Source organism: Phoca vitulina, unplaced genomic scaffold (assembly GCF_004348235.1).
Source record: "Phoca vitulina isolate PV1807 unplaced genomic scaffold, GSC_HSeal_1.0 scaffold10, whole genome shotgun sequence".
NCBI classification, from domain to species: domain Eukaryota; kingdom Metazoa; phylum Chordata; class Mammalia; order Carnivora; family Phocidae; genus Phoca; species Phoca vitulina.
In genome coordinates, this window is record NW_022589713.1 from 10,753,539 (window position 1) to 10,767,814 (window position 14,276).

General features: G+C 38.4%; 1 non-coding gene across 1 annotated transcript; it reads left to right on the forward strand.

Moving 5' to 3' along the window:
- Positions 1-1,830: 1,830 nt before the first annotated feature.
- Positions 1,831-1,937, forward strand: LOC116635354. Its single transcript, XR_004300143.1, has one exon. It is a non-coding gene; the product is annotated as a U6 spliceosomal RNA (small nuclear RNA).
- The last annotated feature ends 12,339 nt before the right edge of the window (positions 1,938-14,276 follow it).

A 14,276-nucleotide genomic window follows, 5' to 3' on the forward strand; every position in this document is an offset into this window, starting at 1 on the left:
GAGAGAGAATCTTAAGCAGGTTCCACGCCCAGCACTTTGGGGCTTGATCTCACAACCCTGAGATCATGACCTGAGCTGAAATCAAGAGTCAGACGCTTAACGAACTGAGCCACGCAGGCGCCCCAGGAAAGGATTATTTTATTCTGTCTATGATAAGCAGGGGCCCCTTCCAGAGAATGTTAAGTTTTGGATAATATTTAGAAAATGTGGATAGATTGCTTGGTGAATCGGATTATAGGTTTCTAAAACCACTGAAAAAACAAAGATTTGTGTATGTGAAAAAAAAGATGAACTAGTAAACACTTGACTCTATTACAAATGAATGGAAACATGACTAAAACATTAAATACCATTCCTGCAAAAGTGTGCAAATAATAATGAAAATTAAAGATTAAATAATAAAGTTGAACTTAGTATTATTATTTTGCTTAACATTATTAACTTATTAATATTATATCTTTTGATGAAAGTAAGAGCAATATCTAGTATCTTTTTACTTTTTTAAAAAAAGATTTTATTTATTTGAGAGAGAAAAAGAGGTAGCAAGAGAGAGAGCACAAGCAGGCAGTGAGGTGGAGGGAGAGGGAGAAGCAGACTCAGTGCTGAGCAGAGAGCTGGATGAGGGGCTCAATCCCAGGACCCTGACATCATAACCTGAGCCGAAAGAAGACTGCTTAACCGACTTAACCGCTTAACCGACTGAACCACCCAGGTGCTCCTCGAATCTTTTCTAGAGAAAACAAAACACTGTATTTGTGAGAGCCTAAGACGTAAGATAGTGGTCAGATGGGGACATATGCTTTGCCCCATTCGTTCAGAGGGAATGTTTAGCCCAACGTACCATGATGAATAACTCTGTAATGCTTCTAGAGTAGGTTTGTGATAGTGTTGGCAATAGCAACACAAATAACAGAACACCTTCAAAATAAGGACATTTCAAAAAGGGGATAGGCATTCCTTACGAGTATGTTGAAGATTGAATTATTTTTTAATCATTCACTATAGGCTTGACATAAACTCTATGTGATTGGAGATTTATGTTGAATGAAGTAGAGTTGAAGGCATAATGAATTCATACATCCAGATTAGATGGTTTTCTGAGTCTTGAACCAGCCTTTTTCCCCCCAACAACAGGTCTTTGGAACTGAAATATCTTTTTAATTCGTCGCAAAAACCAAGCTTTAACTCCCAACTTTAAATGTAAGTTCCCCATCTCCAACAGAGAAAGACATGTATCATATGACCTCACTGATATGAGGAATTCTTAATCTCAGGAAACAAACTGAGGGTTGCTGGAGTGGGGGGTGGGGTGGGAGGGATGGGGTGAGTGGGTGATAGACACTGGGGAGGGTATGTGCTCTGGTAAGCGCTGTGAATTGTGCAAGACTGTTGAATCTCAGATCTGTACGTATGAAACAAATAATGCAATATATGTTAAGAAAAAAAAAAAGAAGAAGATAGGAGGGGAAGAATGAAGGGGGGAAATCAGAGGGGGAGACGAACCATGAGACGATGGACTCTGAAAAACAAACTGAGGGTTCTAGAGGGGAGGGGGGTGGGGGATGGGTTAGCCTGGTGATGGGTATTAAAGAGGGCATGTTCTGCATGGAGCACTGGGTGTTATACGCAAACAATGAATCATGGAACACTACATCTAAAACTAATGATGTAATGTATGGGGATTAACATAACAATAAAAAAATTAAAAAAAAATGAAAAAAATTAAATATAAGTTCCCCACCAAATTTCTGTCCTTGGTCTACTTTTCTTCTTTCTTTATACTCTCTGCTTCAACAATATCTTTCTGAGCTTCTGAAATTGCAGGTGGATGTGCTTGCTGCGGCAGCGCAGATACTGAAACTGGAACGATACAGAGAAGATTCGCATGGCCACTGTGCAAGCATGACATGCAGATTTGTGAAGCGTTCTCGATTTTTAAAATTCTACTCCTGAAACCAACATTACACTATATGTTAACTAACTAGGATTTAAATAAAAACTTAAAAAAATTACTGATGGGGATGCCTGGGTAGCTCAGTTGGTTAAGTGTCTTCCTTTGGCTCAGGTCATGATCCCAGGGTCCTGGGATTGAGTCCCACGTGGGGCTTCTTGCTCAGCGGGAAGCCTGCTTCTCCCTCTCCCTCTGCCTGCCTCTCCCCCTGCTTGTGCTCTCTGACAAATAAATAAATAAAATCTTAAAAAAATAACTGATGATCATGTTTAAAAAAATTGCTGTGGGTAACTTTTTTTAAATTTTATTTTTTAAAGAATTCTCTACACACAACATGGGGCTCAAACTTACAACCCCAAGATCAAGACTTGCATGCTCTACTAACTGAGCCAGCCAGGTGCCCCACATGTGGATAACTCTTAAGTACCTCTCTCCAGCGTCAGGCTCCGTTTTACTCCCTGGGCGCCATTTCCAGTTTCCTAGCAGAGATGTGTATTTTTTTTAATCTCTCTTCTTTCTTTTAAAAAATTTTTTTTAAAGATTTTATTTATTTATTTGAGAGAGAGAGAGAAGGAGAGAGAGAGAGAGAACACAAGCAGGGAGGAAGGGCAGAGGGAGAGGGAGAAGCAGGCTCCCCACCAAGCCCAATGTGGGGCTCGATCCCAGGACTTCAGGATCATGACCTGAGCCGAAGGCAGACGTTTAACTGACTGAGCCACCCAGGCACCCCTTCAAAAAGTTTTTAATTAAATTCCAGTTAGTTAACATACAGTGTAATATTGGTTTCAGGTGTACAATATAGTGATTCAGCAATCCCATACATGGCCCGGTACTCATCACAAGTGCACTCCTTAATCCCCATCACCTTTTTGACCCATCCCCCACCTCCTGAGATATGAATTTCTTAACACGTGGCTTGTCAACCTGGACAGGACCAAAGTAGAGCTGAATGTCTCCTCTGTCTGTCTTTTTCCCCCTCCTTCAAGTCTATTTCATATTTTGTTTAATAGGATCACCAGTTATCAGTCCTTTATGTTCACAATCAAGGAGTTTTCTTTTCACACTTCTTCCCCTTTTGGCCAACTTGTCTTTAAGTCCTCCAATTGCAGCTTGCTCCTAATTTCTTTCTTCTTTTTACTCCTTTGTTTCTTGCCACTTGAATAATTTTAATGTTCTTCTCTAACTACCTAACTTTCCATGTTCCAGTTCATCTTCAACATCAAGGCAGCTTATCTAAAGAGCTGTTCTCCATTCAGAATCAACCAGATGTTGGGCACTTTACATAAGCTATCTCACGTAATTCTTTCTCATTCACATGTACTTAATTCAAGAGGTGTCATCTTCATTTATAAAGTAAGTTGGGGCTCAAGGACTGGAGAAACTTGCCCAGAACATTCAAGAGAATGATCCTATAATTTCTCATCCAAACAGAGACACTTTTGGACATGAAAGGGGATACTAGAAAGAGTTGTGCCCAGATAGCAGGTGTAAGAAGGAATTTGCACAGACATGCCAGGACGCAGTTTATCCACTCAGTATGTAACTGACTGAATCAGGGTTCCATCCTAGGTCTGTCTGGAGAGATGCTGTCACCATCTTGTGACCATGAGGGGAGTAGTTGATGAGCTGAGGGTGGACAGAAAGGAAGGAGAGAAAGAAGTTAGTCCTCTGATGGCCATGTTGATCCACTCCATCTCCCATCTTCATGATAAGGAGAGAATAAATATGTTTATTGTTTAAGTAATTTATTTGGTATTCTGCTACTTGAGGCTGAATATACTCTGATAGAAGGAAAGACAGTAAGTTATACAAGGAATGGCAATAATGTGTGACTTCTGCTAGGCTAAGGGATTGCAGGACACTTTGAGAGATCACTTAGGATGATCTGATCTAATGCTGTGCTAGTGTGCATATGCGTGTGGAAGGGATGTGGCTGATGATAGATTCCTGGAGGAAAAGACATTTTAATTAGTAACTTGGACATCGAATTGAATTTTGTTTACCTATATCTTTGTATTTGGAAACAGTAAGTTTTCCTTCCCCAGGACTCTGACCTCAGTAATTTACAAGTGCTTTGCTTTACAATTTTCACAGGCAAGTAATATTAGACTGAGTTGTTAAGGTCAAAGTGATTTAGGGATTCAGCTTGCAAAAGTCACCTGAAAGTTTTGGTTTTATTTGATTTATGTTTTCATTTTCACTGGTTTGTATCCGTTTTCATCCAAGTTTGATAGTATGAAGTGTTATGATGCTAGTTATTTTTGGCTTCAATTTTTCCTTTCTAAAATCTCCAGCTTCCTTTGGGTGATTTTTATTGTTGTTGTTGAGCTGCGGTTAAAAAGAAAGGAAGACCTCTGAATTCATGAGTGATTTGTTAAAAGAAGAAATATACTGAACAATTCAGAATTATACAATGACAATTGTAGAGGACCACCTGTTCCATGATAGTCAGTCCTCAGAGATTTTAAACACACTTTCTTCCCAGCCTTAATTGCCTCAGGATGAGGCAATCCTGTGTATCTGTTCAGAACCATTAATAACCTACTTCACCTGATTGCAGCAAGTGTTTTTTTCTTCAGATTTGTCAAATGGTAAGTGCAAGGACTTTATGCACTGATAAACAACAAAATTGACCAAATTTAGCAGTAGGTCTCAGCAAAAGGCAATTTCTTCTTTCATCTTCCATCTAATTTGACAACTAACGGTTTTTGAAAATCTAAAGCTGGATGATTTCCCCAACACACTTGCTAGATTTTGATTAGATTAAGTATGGTCTGCTTCTGCTTTGTTTTTTGGAATTGTTCTCTGGTTGTATTACCGCCCATGTTTGTGTGATTTGGTACAGACTTCCAGAGTGCCATCTCTTTGCCTTATGAAGCTTGGTGTCCTGCTCATCTATTCCATTTCTTTGGTTATTTCCAGTGTTTACCATTTGATTTGTGTGGCTTTGAGCAAGTCACTTAACCTCTCTGTGCTTCAGATTTATTATTATTTGTGAAACAATAATGAGGAAGCTAAAGAGACAATGGGATATGTTTTCGGAGCAAATAGCTTTAGAAAATCATCAGCTCTGCAACAATTCTGGAATTAGCTCACGTAGACCAATTCTCTACTTTACTTTCCATCCATTTTCACAGCTCTTCCTTCAAGGGTGGAGGGCTCGCTGCCGTGGCTCTCAGCCCCAGCATTTTATGCATGTGATGTTCATTTTAGAATGATTTTAAGGACAACTTTAAAAGGGAGAAGTGAGTACAGAATAATAACCTAAAGTGGTTTTTGTTCGGAGAAAACGGTGTGCTTTGTGATGATGGTGTGGGAGTGTGGGGATGAGCTTTGTGGGCTGATCAAATCATGCACATAAGTTCAGGGATGCTTCTTGTGTCATGCCTTGTACTAGAGACGCACAGCTAGGTGTCCTCCACTGCTGTGTACATGGAGATGTAAGAACTGGACCTCTTGTACCCTTGGCAGAAGACAAGATTTCAAAAAATAATTAATTTAAAATGTAGAATCCTGAAGACATGGTCTTAGTAAATGTAAAGGAAGTGACACAAACCATCCATAGTTAAGTGGCAAAAGGAAAGCAAAAGCACAGTTAGAAGGCATAGAAATGTGAAAATGTGCCAATGATATGTAGGGAGGCCCATAAAGTGTGATAATTTAGGAGAAAAGAATTTAGATGTTGAAAAGAGACCTGAGTGGTTCTGAAGGGATTCCAAAGTTAATACTCAAAGTCCACTTTACATTAAAGCCAGGAACATTACTGGAAAATCATCTGGACTCTTTATTTTAAGAGCAAAACCATATGTATAGAAAAAGGCCAAAGTTTTCTAATTCAATAGGACCTTTCATGATTTGCAAGATTCAAGGCGATCTATTCCTGCTCTAACCCTTGCTGACTTGTAACCATGTGCAAGTTATAAACCCCTCTTTGTGATTCAGTTTTTCTCATAAGTAAAATAGGGAAAATAATAGTGTCTATCCCCAAAGTCTTTGTAAGAATGAGATGAAGAGGATACCTGAAAAGAGTGTAATGGTGAACACTCATAGAAGATTAGCTGATATTATTATTATTATTATTATAATCACTACTACAATTATTATTGTCATCATTGAGAGATGGTTTGAGAGAATGGACTTTGGAACCAGATTGCCTGGCTTTGAATCTTGGCTCCGTCCCCTGCTACTTGTGGGTCTTTGGTCAAGTTACTTAAATCTCCAGGTTTCTGTTTCCTCATCTGTACAATGGGAAGAATAGTACTTTCTTCATGGAGTTACTATAAACATGAAATGAACTAATGTATGTGAAGAGTGCACAACTGTACCTGGCTTATTATGTCATTATGATGATTATTTTTCTGACCTCATCGTAGCCCACTCTACCATCAGCCACACTGACTTACGTTCATGTTCTGTTTCTCATGTGCATCAGGAACTTAATGCTTCCGGTTCTTTGCCCTTGTCACCTCTTCAGCCAGGCCTTCCCTGCCTGACCACACTGTTTTGCTCCCCACCCACAGGTATTTCCTAAGTCAATTCCTGTCTCAGTTTTGTCCTAGCATTTTCTACCTGAGGTTGTTTTTGTATATGTATTGCTTCCCTGTTTATTACCTGACTCCCCACCCTTACAGAATAGAGTCTACATGCCCTAGTTGCTACTGTGTCCTGGCACCTAGGTCAACACCTGGCAGATAGTCGGCATTCCAAAATAGTTGTCAAATGAATGTGTGCAATTGTGATAGAGTGATCTGGAGATCAGTAAGGACCACTTCCTTTCCTTAAAGACAGTCTAGAATAGGGCTGTTCAAAATGTGGCCCATGTGAGTGACTCTATCATCCTGGGTCCAGTGTTGGTGATGATACACTCTATCTAACAAGGATATTTAGAGAATAAACGGGGGGTCCTGTTAATAATCATGTCTGGACCGCAAGCAGAAACTGGGCTAACCCACAGTAAACCTTATCCATGAACCAGCTGCATTAGAACTACAAATGGGGGGGGCGGGGAAATGGACTAACAAAAATGCAGGTTCCTGGGCCTCATCCCGGCCCCACAGCATCAGGATCTTTATTTTAGGAAATGCCTTGCATGATTCTGAGATCTGCCAAACAGGCCAGAGTTTGAGAACCGCTGGGGCTGGGGATTAGAACATCCTCCTTTGAGGGCTTTGTCCTCAACCCAGGAGGCTTCCCAAAAGGTGTTAAATACTTAACACTGTTGTGTGGGGGCCGCAGTGGCTGCTGTGTGGGAGCCAAGTGCTCATTAGCACTTGTATAGGAACCTCTGCCTGTTCTTGAGAGTTAATTTCTTGGCAAACAATGAGAGTCTTCATAAAGCACTTCTGCGGAGTGAGGACAAATTTGGGGTAATGTAGTGCAAATTGTAGGAAGTGAGTACATTAGCACGAAAGAGATTTAATAAGCCTGGAAAAGAGATTTAGTATGTCTGGCAAAAAGATGTAAATTTGGGGGAAACAAGGTGAATATGGTAATAAAAATAAAGGCCAATCACTTACGGTTAAACCTCTTCTTTTTAGAAAATAATGCTTTTGAGAGAATACGTCGGAGTCTGTAGATCATACAGATACCTGTAAAATAGGAAATGTTTTGTGGACTTTGCTACATGTATCTTTGCGTTGATGGCACCGACAGTATTTTTTGGTAATAGGTAATAGTGGCGAAGTAAATAAAGCCTTTAACCGGCCCTCTGGCCCTCTGACTTTCTGATTTCTCACTTCTATCAAGAATTTTCCTCATCCATTCATTTCATCTCCCTATAATGGGAGTGAACTACTAATTGCCCTTTTGGGTTTCCCTCATGGCATCATGAATCTTACCACTCTTCCATCCTTTTTTAACATTTTCAAATTCATTCCTCTTATGAGCATCCCTGATACAGAAGGATAATGTACGAATTTATACCTTTATCAATTTAAAAGTCTTGCAAACATGCGGTCTTTTTTTTTTTTTTAAAGATTTTATTTGACAGAGAGAGACACATCGAGAGAGGGAACGAAAGCAGGGAGAGTGGGAGAGGGAGAAGCAGATCTCCCGCGGAGCAGGGAGCCCCATGCGGGGCTGGATGCTGGGCTCTATGTGGGGCTCGATCCCAGGACCCTGGGATCAGGACCTGAGCCGAAGGCAGACGCTTAACGACTGAGCCACCCAGGTGCCCCAGGCTTGTTTTCTTTTTTTTTTATAGTATCAATAGCAAGTCTTCATTTAGACTCCACTCTTTGTTAATAGCTCATTAATGTTTTAATTTAAACAAAAATCATTGAAATCATTAAATCATAGAGATTCATTTTATATAGAAACATGTATAAGAGACGAATGTCATTTACATACCTTGGTTTGTTATTATTTCCCATGAAAGAAAAAGAAATAAATGGAGAAAGTGTTCTTGTGAGGTCTTCATTTAAAATAATATGAAAAATAAGAATTCACCCATAGGCATGTTAAAACAAAGTCTAAAAGTGCACCTTCCTCTCACTGATTACTTTCAGTTTGTATATTTTATTTCTCACTCTGTGAACCTAACCATGGGATTTGGCAACCACTCCAAGAATCTGAATTTTAAAGATAGGGGTAAGAGGTTGTAGTCATAGCTATTCCCAATTCCAGGAATGAAAATGCTGTGTGCGGAGTTCATGGAAATGGTTCCCATAATTATTTATATGTTAAACTTGCCATAATAATTAAAAAAAAGACCCCAGTATCATTAGAAATTGGGTGTATGTGACTTTAAAAGTTTTTGGCTCACAGCCAGCCTTTCACCAGTATGCTGGCCACTTCGGGTCGCATTGGCAACTTCTTTCGCAGGTTTTCCAGTTGATGCGGTTTCAAACAGCAGGAGGGTGACGTCTCTGTATTCAGAACACCTAACAATGCCTGTTCAAAACAGATTCCTGACTCCTTAAGATTGCCTAGAAAGATTGTTTCTCTGAAATCTCCTCTAGAGACATGGAGCTATCTTAATTACTTCTAACATTAGCTGAGTATTTAAAATATTACATATTACAGTATCTAACTAGCTGTGTTTCAGGGCCTCCTCTATCCAAATAAATAAGCATCAATGTGCTCAGATAATCCATTATATCATGGCATTTGTCAAAAACAACTTCAAGTAGAAAATAAACTGTTTCTCAGTGAAACATTAGCCTCCTAATGGTAGACATGTTTGCTCTGGGAATCTAACTTCAATCTAATCATTTCTACAGTTTTGAGAGCCAAGCTGTTGTCGAGATGCTGGTTCTAGTTGAGGGAAGTTGCTTATATTTTGTAACATGGATCTCTCACCCTCTTTCCTCAGCATCTTTGAATTTACTGTAGTCAACTGTGACTGCCTTCAGGTTTTGGTTTTGGAACTGTGGTCTGGCGTGTGTTGGAAGTGTGACTTTTGCCGTAGTTCAAAGAGCATACTTGAGGCTGCTGTAGGATGCTGGCTGTGGTCTTTCTGGAGTTGGAGCAGGAAAATACACATTTAATAAAATCAGATTGAGCACCACCTTTTTTGTGATCCTTGTGGCTATCAATAAATACTTTTTTTGCTAGGTTTTCCTCTTGGATACAACTGGAGTTTAATTTTTAGTATTATATTAAAATTATATATAAACCAGTAATTTTTAATTAATGAGTACATTCCTATGAACTTTTCCACAAGAATAGGTGGTAAGATTTAGGATTTTGTCCTGATTCCAGGTTAGATAATTACAAATCACCTTACACAAACTTTCTTTTATTCATGATGATTTCTCCCTTCATTCCACTTTCCCTTCTAAAAATGGGCAGAAATTACTTAAAATTTTTATGTTTTATGGTTTGAATATCAGGGCCATGTAAAAATACGAGATGTTACATCTAAAATTTTTTAAACATACAAAAGGAGTATTATATCTGCTTGATACATGATTTTATTATTCAAATGGTATATATAGATTACATTTAATTCCTAAAATATTTTCCATTTCTTTTTTTCCTGACCCACCTAGGAAAAAAATCAAAATGATAACCACAAAGAATAATTTTTTATAAATTCCATTCCTGGTTGGCTGTTCCTACTCTGAAAGCAGTACGATAAAATACAATAATGAAGAAGATGGAAATTTAAGATTCATTTCATAAGAATTCCAAATTCTCCAAGTTTTATATTTAAAATGCTATTTAAGTAGGAAAATCATGACTTTTTGGCTTTTATATTTAAACATATATTTTGACTCATTTCTCTTAGAATTTAAAAACATATAATCTGAAATAATTTATTTTCCACTCATGTGTGTACAGTTTCTGTATTTATACTGATTGGCCCTGGTCAATCAAAAAAGAAATTCAGAGTCATGCATTATAGCTATCTGATTATTCAAACTTTCCTAAGATAGTGTAAAGGCAATTTAGAAAATAATGGAATATACATTGTTTACTCTGGGTAGAGTGCTAGAAATAATGAGTCTCAGAAAATAGTATCAACACATTAGGTATTCAAGAGACTGGAGATGCAATACTAGGAAAAATATAATGATATAATATAATAATATAAAAAAATATAAAAACCACAATCACAAAGACATAGGGGATAATGAAGAACAATTTAGACAAAGGACATTAGCTATAATGTTGATTGTAGCAAAAATAACAAAGCAAAACTATGACTTTTGGCCCTTTGTTGGAGAAAAGGTAGAGGCAACTGAAATATTGGGAACATATGTAATTGAAAGAAATAAAAATTCCTTCATGGAAATTGGAAAAATGAGTACAGGGCTATAGGCACCAACTACAAGGAGATAATGAGGGCTACATGGGAGTCGAATGCAAATACAATGAATTTTAAAGCAATGGTGCTTTTTATTTGTATTAACTTCTATCAGTTAGCTTTTTCTAAAATAGAAGGCTTTGTATAGCAGGAAAGATGCTTTATGTTGTAATTTCTTCTGCTATAATTGGATAGGGTTCAAACAGATTTTCAAATTAGCTAACTTCTGTTCAGGGCATATACTAAATACCTCTCTATGTACATTTGAATTGGAAAGAAAAGCTGAAATACTTTCCCACATATATTTAGAGCTTTTAAAAACTATAAATTATAAACCAAAAAGTAGTTTAAAAGAGTTTCAGAGAAGAGAGAGAAAGACACATGTTTTACTCTAATGGACCACATAGCATCACTCAATTTTAAAGTTTAGATGTTAATTGACACAGGTGAGCAGGGAGGGAGGTTGTCAGGCTGATAGAAACTGCGTCAAAGAGGAGAGAGAGCCTTAGGGGTAAGAAAAACAAAAGGGCCTGGCAAAGAGAAAAGTGAAGAAGAAGAAGAAAAGACGGATGCAGATGGGAAAAGGAAAGTGCTCAAAAAATGTTAAGTCCAGTCAATATTGAACAAATGGTTTCCTTCTTTGGAATCAGCATCCTCATCCTATTATGCCTATATCTTATAGCACATATCAAGTACTCTGATACTCAGTGAAGAATAAACTGAAGAAATGAACTTGGTCATTTACTCTACAAGGCATCCACAAGGGTCTTGGCACTGTTTGGTCTCTTTCATCCTTCCCCATCTGTCTGGGAGAAATAGGCAAACTGCGTCATGTTATCTCTGTCTGCACATCTGTCCAGTGTCCAGTGTCTTGTTAGGATCCGGCTGTATTTAGCTATTAGAACATGACAAACTCCTATTAAGGTTCTTAAGCTTGTAATTAAAAACAGATTGTCTGGAGAACACTCTGATGGTTCTGTGGAAAAACCCTCAACTCTTTACTAAATATGAAATGAAATGTTGCAATTAGTTGTGGACTGTGCCAGGGCAGCCCTTTCTCTGACCACATTACCAGGTTCTGGCATGGGGAACGGGTAAACGTTTCTGATGGTGACTGAGACTGAGTTGTGCCTTCTGCTCTCTCAAATCTGCCGTAGTCATATCCCCTTGGTTCCTTTGGTCCTCATCTGCTCATCTGTGGTTCTGGAGGACAGGTAGGATAGCCTTGTACCCCTTTAGAAGAATGTTCAGGGAGCGAGGGAGGGTTCGTTGCTCTCAGTGAAAACCATTGCAAGTTTGGTTGCCTCTTCTTTCCTTTGTTGAATGGGTTTGATCCCTTTACAGAATGTCTCTGTCATGCAGTTGTCACTCTGGGCATCCACTATTCTGCTCCAGCTTCTGCCTCCCTCTCCCTTTGGGTTTCACACCCAGTTGGGCCAATCTTTCAGTCTTCATCTCTATTTTGATGACCCATGGTGCATCTTCTCTTCACTCAGCATTTCCCCAGGGTTGGAGAAGTGGGGGCTCTTAAATCATGGAGGGAGGACTGCAAGCTCTATGATCATTTCCTTTTAAGAAGGGTGCCTGGCTGCCTCAGTTGGTAGACTCTTGGTCTCTGGGTCATGAGTTCGAGCCCCATCTTGGGGGTAGAGTATAGTTGCAAAAAAATGTTAAATAAAGAAGGGTGGTTTTCAGGCCATCTGGCTGACCAGGAGGCTAGTTTTCCCTCACTCTGATTTCACTGGCCGTCTCTTTCTGACCCTCCCTCTTTCTTTCATGGCAAGGTCTCTATCCCGTCCTAAGGATGTTGAAGCTAGAAAAGTCTAGTTGCCTGCAGGGCTACTTAGAAGGTTATGTCTGTTTTTCTCACCCAGATACGAACTGCCTCAGTGGTGTCTTTGCATACTATATGACCTTGGGTCAGGTACTTCACCTCCCTGTGCCTCAAATATATGGGCATCTCTGTAGTATGTGGGTAACGATTCTGTAATACATGGGCAATTATTTCCACTTACTGTATGAAGTTGAAATGAGTTGTGTAAGGATGAGCACAGTATCTGGCACACGGCAAGTGCCATGCAAGTTTTGCTAGTTTTATTATTATTCTCTCAAGAACAGATTTATAGGTACAAGAGGGCACCTATGCTTGTAGGATTGTACGTATAAAGGAAGACATTTTTAATTATTTCATGATCATAACATGTATATCTTAAAGTAAGAAACTTAAATTAGTTGCACAGCAACATATTTTATAATGACATCTTTAGGCTGTGAAATATGCTTTCCCCCTCCTGAAATAATAGTTGAAATAATGTGACTTGAATTTATTCTTCACCCACAACTACAGAATTCACTTTTTTTTAGAGGAAGGGATGCACTACTTTGATTATTATATTTGGGTGGTGAACATTTCATAAAATGGCCTGCACAAGATTTAGGATTCTTTCTTTCTTTCTTTCTTTTTTTTTTTAGGTTTATTTATTTATTTATTTATTTGACAGAGAGGGTGAGAGAGCACAAGCAGAGGGGGAAGCAGGTTCTCCATTGAGCAAGGAGGCTGATGTGGGGGCTCAATCCCAGGACCCTGGGTTCATGACCTGAGCTGAAGACAGACGCTTACCTGACTGAGCCACCCAGGAGGCCCAAGATTTAGGATTCTTCTCAACAGATATTGCCAATTTCAACAGTGTATCTCTTCAAAAGGGAATCACTACTCACAGTAGAATTGTAATCCTGTGATGAACAAATGAATAGACTTTTTCCCCCATCCAATTTATATGCTCATATGATAAAATATGAGAGAGAAATAGAAATGCTGAAAGGTATTAACCAAGACTTTTGGTACTATATGAATTAGACCGCACTTCCAAATTTGAAATATTTTGAAGAGAAGTGATAAAGGAGTTAGAGTTTTACCCAAAGCATTGTTTTTGAAATTTATGAAACAACAGATTTCTTCCTACCTAACTACCCAAATTGTGGGTGGTGGGGATGGCAGGGGAGAAACCATACATGTTTTGCTTTTTGCAAAAATATGCCTTCAGAGAAAAATAATAATTTTTGTCAGATCATGAACCTGTGAGAATCCTCTGATGTCAGACTTTGTGCAGTGCATATATTTATGTTTTTCAAAGTTTGGTGTTCTCATATGCATTTCTAACTTGTTAGGGGAGTAAAAGCTATTTCGTTGGTTATGATTGACATGGAACATGTTGAGCTATAAATGCTATTTATAGTTTGATATGTTAACTATTTTGTTTTGTATATTTCCTTGTAGATATTTAAAAGCTTAAGATATTTTAAGTGATAAAAGAGTATTAGATAAATACTCAGTCTACATTTTTTTTTAAATGACACATTTAGGATTTAAAATACCTGGTGTGTCAATCTTTCTATAAATTATTTAGAGAGAAATAATAAGTTACAGGCTTTTTTTTTTTTTTTGAGGCTTCACAGGATCAAAAATGGCTTTATAACATGCAATTAAGCCTCTGTATTTCCAATGAGAAGGCTGAGGTTGTTTTCACATTGTAGTGTCAGTATTATTTTCAGACAACCGAAAACATCATTTCATTT